Genomic DNA, 7,806 nt, shown 5'->3' on the forward strand with positions numbered 1-7,806 from the left:
AAAATGTTTAATACCACCATACAACAATATCACAATGTATGCATGTGTCTGTACCTTTGTGTGTCTCTTCACAGTCCCTGAGTTAAGGTGTATTTTTGCCTGAGTCTACTGCTTGCACCAAGGGGATTTAACCATTTTTACAGTCATTTTCTTAATGGGCTCCCGAGTGGCACGGTGGTCTATGTAACTACAGACAACTTGGTTCAAATCCAGGCTGTGATTGGGAGTCGCATAGGGTGGTGCACAGTTGGCCCAACATCTGGGTTTGGCCGGTATAGGCCTTCATTGTAAATACAGTCGGGGACTCTTGGTGCTGTTCTGTGAAGGGAGTAGTACATAGACTGATGAGTTTCATAAGAAAGTTATTTGTTTCTGGCCATTTTGAGCCTGTAATCAAACCCACAAATACTGATGCTACAGATATTGCTTCTTTAATCAGGACAACAGTTCAGTTGTGTTAATGTAGTGGAGTTAAAAATGGTTATTCCATCAAACTATTTGGAATAGTACACAAAAAAATCTGATGGCCGAATGGTAAAGAACATCTAGCAATTAGGTTTGTGGTATATGGCCAATATACCACGTCTAAGGGTTGTTCTTATGCGCAATGCAACGTGGAGTGCCTGGATACAACCCTTAGCCGTGGTAAATTGGCCAAATACCACAACCCCCCGAGGTGCCTTACTGCTATTTTAAACTGGTTACCAACATAATTAGAGCAGTAAAAATAACTTTTGTCATACCCGTGGTATATGGTCTGATATACCACGGCTGTCAGCCAATCAGCATTCAGGGCTGAACCACCCAGTTTATAATTGTTATTTACATAGGATTCAAACCTATTTTGCGTCATGCGTATAATTTTGTGAGATTGAAATGCATCCACAGTCAATCATAACCAATGTCAACCATTGTCAATTATGTTACATAGCTAGTTAGTAAAATGATTTACAGTTGCTGATGTTACACATCATTGCTAGCTAACAAGTTACAAATCTGAGGCGCATAAAGTTAGCTGGCGCCAGGCTAACTAACTAGCCAACTCCAGTCATGTGCTAACGTTTGCTGGTAAACCAAGTGGTGGCTGGTTGTAACGTTGTAATTTACTGTTTAATAGCTAGAAATATCTACGTCTAAAAAGAGAAGAGGTTTTTTCAATCGAGATACAAAAGATCTATTGTAAAACCTACCCTATTTTTTTGTCATAGGTATGGCTACGGAGTTGTTTAGCTAGCTAACTTAGCTAGTTAGCTAACGTATCTAGTTAGCTAGCAAATATATATATTTTTTTCAATTTCCTCCCCTGACTTTGAGAAGCGCCGATGTGACTTGCATCAAGCACACCCACCTCATTAGTGGTGGTGAGATGAGAGAAATTAAGTCTGACTAATTTGCAATTGACTGTTATAGCCCCACATTGAAAGTATCTGATGGTGAGTTAAGAATACAATCGGAAATACTGTTAGAACGTTTTGCATTTGACTTCCATAGCACCAATTTAAAAATTTTTTTTTTTTTAAATCAGATATCAAAAAGGGGTCATGGGCCAAAAATGTTGGGGAACCCCTGCCCTACCCCCTAGCCTAGCTAACGTTAGCCTCCTAGCTAGAATTCGTAACTTATCATGCATTTCGCAAATTCGTAACATATCCACCTCATTTTGAACATTGCTATGGGCACAGCCAAACAACGGAAGTGATCGATTCGACTTCCACTTTAATTTATAGAGTATTAAAGTAAAGGAAATGAGTATAAGTGTAATATTATTTATTTATTTCAAGTTTGCTAACGTTATAGCTAGACCTACTAGTAGGCTTGTTCTGATAATAACGTTAGTTGTGTTAAGGGCCATCCACTAAGCCAATAACTACAATGATAAGATATAGGCTACATAACTATAAAATGTGGGTGAGCATCCACACGAGGAAAGTTGGAAATGTTTATCGTTCTACAGTCCAACAAACACCTGTCAATCAACTGATCAATGCATCCTACTGCACACTGCCTATTCATAAGGCAGTAACGCAAGACCACTTGAAAAGGAGAGCCGCACACTCCATGGCCTCAGATGCAATAATTTTATAACCAACATTTCGACAGCCAAGCTGTCTTTATCAAGGTATAATGACAAACACTGTGGTTCACCAGTTGTATGTACAGTGCCTTGCAAAAGTATTCGGCCCCCTTGAACTTTGCGACCTTTTGCCACATTTCAGGCTTCAAACATAAAGATATAAAACTGTATTTTTTTGTGAAGAATCAACAACAAGTGGGACACAATCATGAAGTGGAACGACATTTATTGGATATTTCAAACTTTTTTAACAAATCAAAAACTGAAAAATTGGGCGTGCAAAATTATTCAGCCCCTTTACTTTCAGTGCAGCAAACTCTCTCCAGAAGTTCAGTGAGGATCTCTGAATGATCCAATGTTGACCTAAATGATTAATGATGATAAATACAATCCACCTGTGTGTAATCAAGTCTCCGTATAAATGCACCTGCACTGTGATAGTCTCAGAGGTCCGTTAAAAGCGCAGAGAGCATCATGAAGAACAAGGAACACACCAGGCAGGTCCGAGATACTTTTGTGAAGAAGTTTAAAGCCGGATTTGGATACAAAAAGATTTCCCAAGCTTTAAACATCCCAAGGAGCACTGTGCAAGCGATAATATTGAAATGGAAGGAGTATCAGACCACTGCAAATCTACCAAGACCTGGCCGTCCCTCTAAACTTTCAGCTCATACAAGGAGAAGACTGATCAGAGATGCAGCCAAGAGGCCCATGATCACTCTGGATGAACTGCAGAGATCTACAGCTGAGGTGGGAGACTCTGTCCACAGGACAACAATCAGTCGTATATTGCACAAATCTGGCCTTTATGGAAGAGTGGCAAGAAGAAAGCCATTTCTTAAAGATATCCATAAAAAATGTCGTTTAAAGTTTGCCACAAGCCACCTGCGAGACACACCAAACATGTGGAAGAAGGTGCTCTGGTCAGATGAAACCAAAATTGAACTTTTTGGCAACAATGCAAAACGTTATGTTTGGCGTAAAAGCAACACAGCTGAACACACCATCCCCACTGTCAAACATGGTGGTGGCAGCATCATGGTTTGGGCCTGCTTTTCTTCAGCAGGGACAGGGAAGATGGTTAAAATTGATGGGAAGATGGATGGAGCCAAATACAGGACCATTCTGGAAGAAAACCTGATGGAGTCTGCAAAAGACCTGCGACTGGGACGGAGATTTGTCTTCCAACAAGACAATGATCCAAAACATAAAGCAAAATCTACAATGGAATGGTTCAAAAATAAACATATCCAGGTGTTAGAATGACCAAGTCAAAGTCCAGACCTGAATCCAATCGAGAATCTGTGGAAAGAACTGAAAACTGCTGTTCACAAATGCTCTCCATCCAACCTCACTGAGCTCGAGCTGTTTTGCAAGGAGGAATGGGAAAAAATGTCAGTCTCTCGATGTGCAAAACTGATAGAGACATACCCCAAGCGACTTACAGCTGTAATCGCAGCAAAAGGTGGCGCTACAAAGTATTAACTTAAGGGGGCTGAATAATTTTGCACGCCCAATTTTTCAGTTTTTGATTTGTTAAAAAAGTTTGAAATATCCAAAAATTTCGTTCCACTTCATGATTGTGTCCCACTTGTTGTTGATTCTTCACAAAAAAATAGAGTTTTATATCTTTATGTTTGAAGCCTGAAATGTGGCAAAAGGTCGCAAAGTTCAAGGGGGCCGAATACTTTCGCAAGGCACTGTAGTTTGAAAGAACACAGGTGTCTGTAATCATGGCCGGCTGTGGCTTAATTTCATTGGTTGATTTACAGATATAAATAGGGCATATAAAAAAGCATGAATGGATAACATACAATCAAAGATACAATTTGGCTACATAGGCCTACAAACATTATTTACAACAGATAGCAAAAACACAAGAATCACAAGAATGGCTTCAGATCAAACTCTACATTGAGACCGAAAGGAGCAAGGGTCTTTAAATAAAAGATCCAGGCGGCCTCTCATTTTAACAATAAATTGTCAAGGTCACCCCCCCCCCCCCTCCCCTCCGACTAGGGAGGATGAAATGTTCGATGCAGAGTGTAGCGAAGGGACGAAATAGGGTACGTCGAGTTTTTGCACCCAATGGTGCTACGATGCTCAGATAGTCTTACTTTTAGTTTGCGCTTGTCCACAAGGACAAGCTATAAGACAAATACAGTGCCGTGAAAAAGTATTTGCCACCTTTCTGATTTTATTTTTTTTCACCTTTCTGATTTTTGATACTGAATATTCTCCGATCTTCAACCAAAACCTAATATTAGATAAAGGGAACCCGAGTATACAAATAACACAAAAATGTATACTTATTTACATGGGTGCAACTTTGGTCTTAGAAGTGGGAGTGACATAATTTTTTAAATGTCTTATCCAGTCAGATAAACACTCTACCCGACCGTTCGGAGGCATGGTCCTAAAGCACACCGTTGCCTCATTTTGAATCACATTCCAATGATAAAGCTGGGGGGCGACAAAAATTCAATTTCAGAATGTGTCCCCAGGGAAAGTTGCACTGCTTATTTAATTGGTTTAATTAACAAAGTTATGTAAGACCCAATTCCCCTGTATGAAAAAGCAATTGCGCCATTACTCTCAATAGTTTGTGACACTTTTAACTGCAATTACTGCAACCAAATAGTAGTGGAGCAGGTTGAGAGATTCAAGTTCCTTGGTGTCCACATCACCAACAAACTAACATGGTCTAAGCACACCAAAACAGTCATGAAGAGGGCACGACAAAACTTATTCCCCCTCAGGAGACTGAAAAGATTTGACATGGGTCCTCAGATCCTCAAAAGGTCTACAGCTGCACCATTGAGAGCTGCACCTTCTACAGCTGCCATCCAGGTCCTCTATACCAGGCGCTGTCAGAGGAAGTCTCTAACAATTGTCAAAGACTCCAGCCACCCTAGTCATAGACTGTTCTCTCTGCTTCTAAACAGCTTCTACCCCCAAGCCATAAGAGTCCTGAACATCTAATCAAATGGCTACCCAGACTATTTGCACCCCCCCCCTCCCCCCTGCTACCCTGTTATCATCTATGCATAGTATGTTATGGGATTTTTATGAATAATGACTAAATTATGTATACATTTAGCTTAGAAATATAACTAAACAGAATACTACTCGGTTACTGTATGAATGTATGAATCTTATTATAATCATAATACTGAATATAATGTGTGTGGTTTTAGTCAAGAATTAGAACAAGGACTTTCTGTTCCTTGTTAGAAACTAATGGAGCTATCGTCAGACCGGCTGGAATACTGTGTTCCTTACTGGACATTCTGTCCCCACCCAGGGAGGGGAGAGACCTTGGGCTTGTAGTAGATTGTTTAACAGGTGGCAGACAATGTGAGAAGGCTTGTGAATTATATTGCCATTGTATCTGAGAGGAGGAGAGACATTTATGACGAAATGTGAGGTATATAAACCAATGTACATGGTATTATGACCAGAGCTCTCGGAAATAAACGCTATTGATTAATTTTGAGACTGGTCTCTGTCCATTTTATGCAAATATGAATCTTACAAATTCTTAGAAACGGACAGAGTGTTTTAATTGAATTGATTAATGAACACAAGAACTAAATTCATCTAACAATAGTCACTTTAATAACTCTACCTACGTGTACATATTACCTCAACTAACCGGTGACTCTGTGTATAGTCTCGCTATTGTTAATTACTAGTTACTTTTATTTCTTATTCTTACTCATATTTGTTATTCTTACTCATATTGGTTAATTTTTTAAAAACTGCATGGTTGGTTAGGGGCTCGTAATTAAGCATTTCACTGTAAGGTCTACACCGGTTGTATTCGGTGCATGGGACTAATACAATTTGATTTGACATTCTCCTGTAGAGTTCTCTGATACAGAGCAGAATTCATGGTTCCTTTTATTAAGGCAAGTCGTCAAGATCCTGAGGCAGCAAAGCATCCCCAAATCATAACACTACCACCACCACCATGCTTGACCATTACTATGAGGTTCTACTGTGGAATGCAGTGTTTGGTTTTTTCCAGACATAATGGGACCCATCTCATCAAAAAAGTTGACTCAAGTTTTCCAAAAAGCACCTGGAAGCGCCTGGATACTAGCTTGGAAGAATGTTCTATGGACAGATGAGTCAAAAGTAGAACTTGGATGACAAGTATACAAACCCTCCCCTAACCCGGACGACGCTGGGCCAATTGTGCGCCGCCCTATGGGACTCCTGACCACGGCCGGTTGTGACACAGCCTGGGATCGACCCTGGGTCTGTGGTGATGCCTCAAGCACTGCAATGCAGTGCCTTAGACTGCTGCGCCACTCGGGAGGCCCCAATACAGCCTTATTCTAAAATGGATGAAATACATTTTCCCCCTCATCAATCTACATACAATAACCCATAATGACAAAGCGAAAACAGGGTTTTAGAAAAGTTTGCACATTTATAAAAAACAGATACCTTATTTACATAAGTATTCAGACCCTTTGCGAAGAGACTCGAAATTGAACTCTGTTTCTACAACAGTTGACAGTTCATTTTAGAGCAAAAACCAAGCCATGAGGTCGAAGGAATTGTCCATAGAGCTCAGAGACAGGATTGTGTTGAAGGAACAGATCTGGGGAAGGGTACCAAAAAAAGAGAATGCCAAGAGTGTGCAAAGCTGTCATCAAGGCAAGGGGTGGCTACTTTGAATAATCTCAAATATAATTTATTTTATTTGTTTAACACATTTTTGGTTACTACATGATTTCATGTGTTATTTCATAGTTTTGATGTCTTCACTATTATTCTACAATGTAGAAAATAGTAAAAATATAGAAAAACCCTAGAATGTGTAGGTGTGTCCAAACTTTTGACTGTTACGGTACTGTACATGTAGGCCTCATAAAAAATTATATAGTAACTCTTATTTAAATGTAGCAATTATTTTACAGCATGTCATTGCCTCGCTGCTCAAGTGGTTTGCAAGTGGCTTCCATTTTCCCAATTCCTTTGGGTCTCCTTTTTCACTTTGCTCATCTCTCTGTATGTCCTGTGCAACAATATGATCATAACTGGCCAAAAGGGATCACACCGATGCACCTTCTTTCCTCAACTTTCCCCGACATGCATTTTCTATGCTGTAGGCCTGTTTTACATTCAGCAATTATCAAGAGCAAGCCTGCTTCTTTCCCTGAATAGGCTATTAGGCCTAGAATAAAAATGAGAAAAATTACTGTTCTATAGCTTTTCTAGCCTATTGGAATGGTCTATTGCAGAGAGCCTTGTGAAGCCTATAGCCTGCCTTGCACGGGAACAGCTAGAATAGAAGTGATGTGTAGCTAAAAGTAAGAAGCTAAATATTAGCTAGATATTAGGCCATTTCTTAGCTAAATATTAGAGTTTTAGGATAAATATTTACCTGTCAAAAGTGCAAAAAATAATAATTAACACATGATGTAATGGTAGATCTGTAGTGCATTCTGCTGCGCTCTGTGGTCCCCGGGCTCACAAAGCACCACTATTGATTTGGCCTCTAGGCCTACGTTTTTGACAATTATTATAACAGGGCTAACATAGTGCAATTGTGAGTACACAATTATTTGACCATATAGCCTACATCACTGCAGTTTACAGCCTAATTTTAATATCCGCCCAAAAGTCCTGTTTTGTTTCATGCTGAAGTAACTGCAGAGGCCTACAACCTAGGTCTGATTATGCAACCGTTTGGGTCTATTCTCGACTGTTTAGAATGT

This window comes from Oncorhynchus mykiss, chromosome 16, assembly GCF_013265735.2.
Source record: "Oncorhynchus mykiss isolate Arlee chromosome 16, USDA_OmykA_1.1, whole genome shotgun sequence".
Lineage (NCBI taxonomy): Eukaryota > Metazoa > Chordata > Actinopteri > Salmoniformes > Salmonidae > Oncorhynchus > Oncorhynchus mykiss.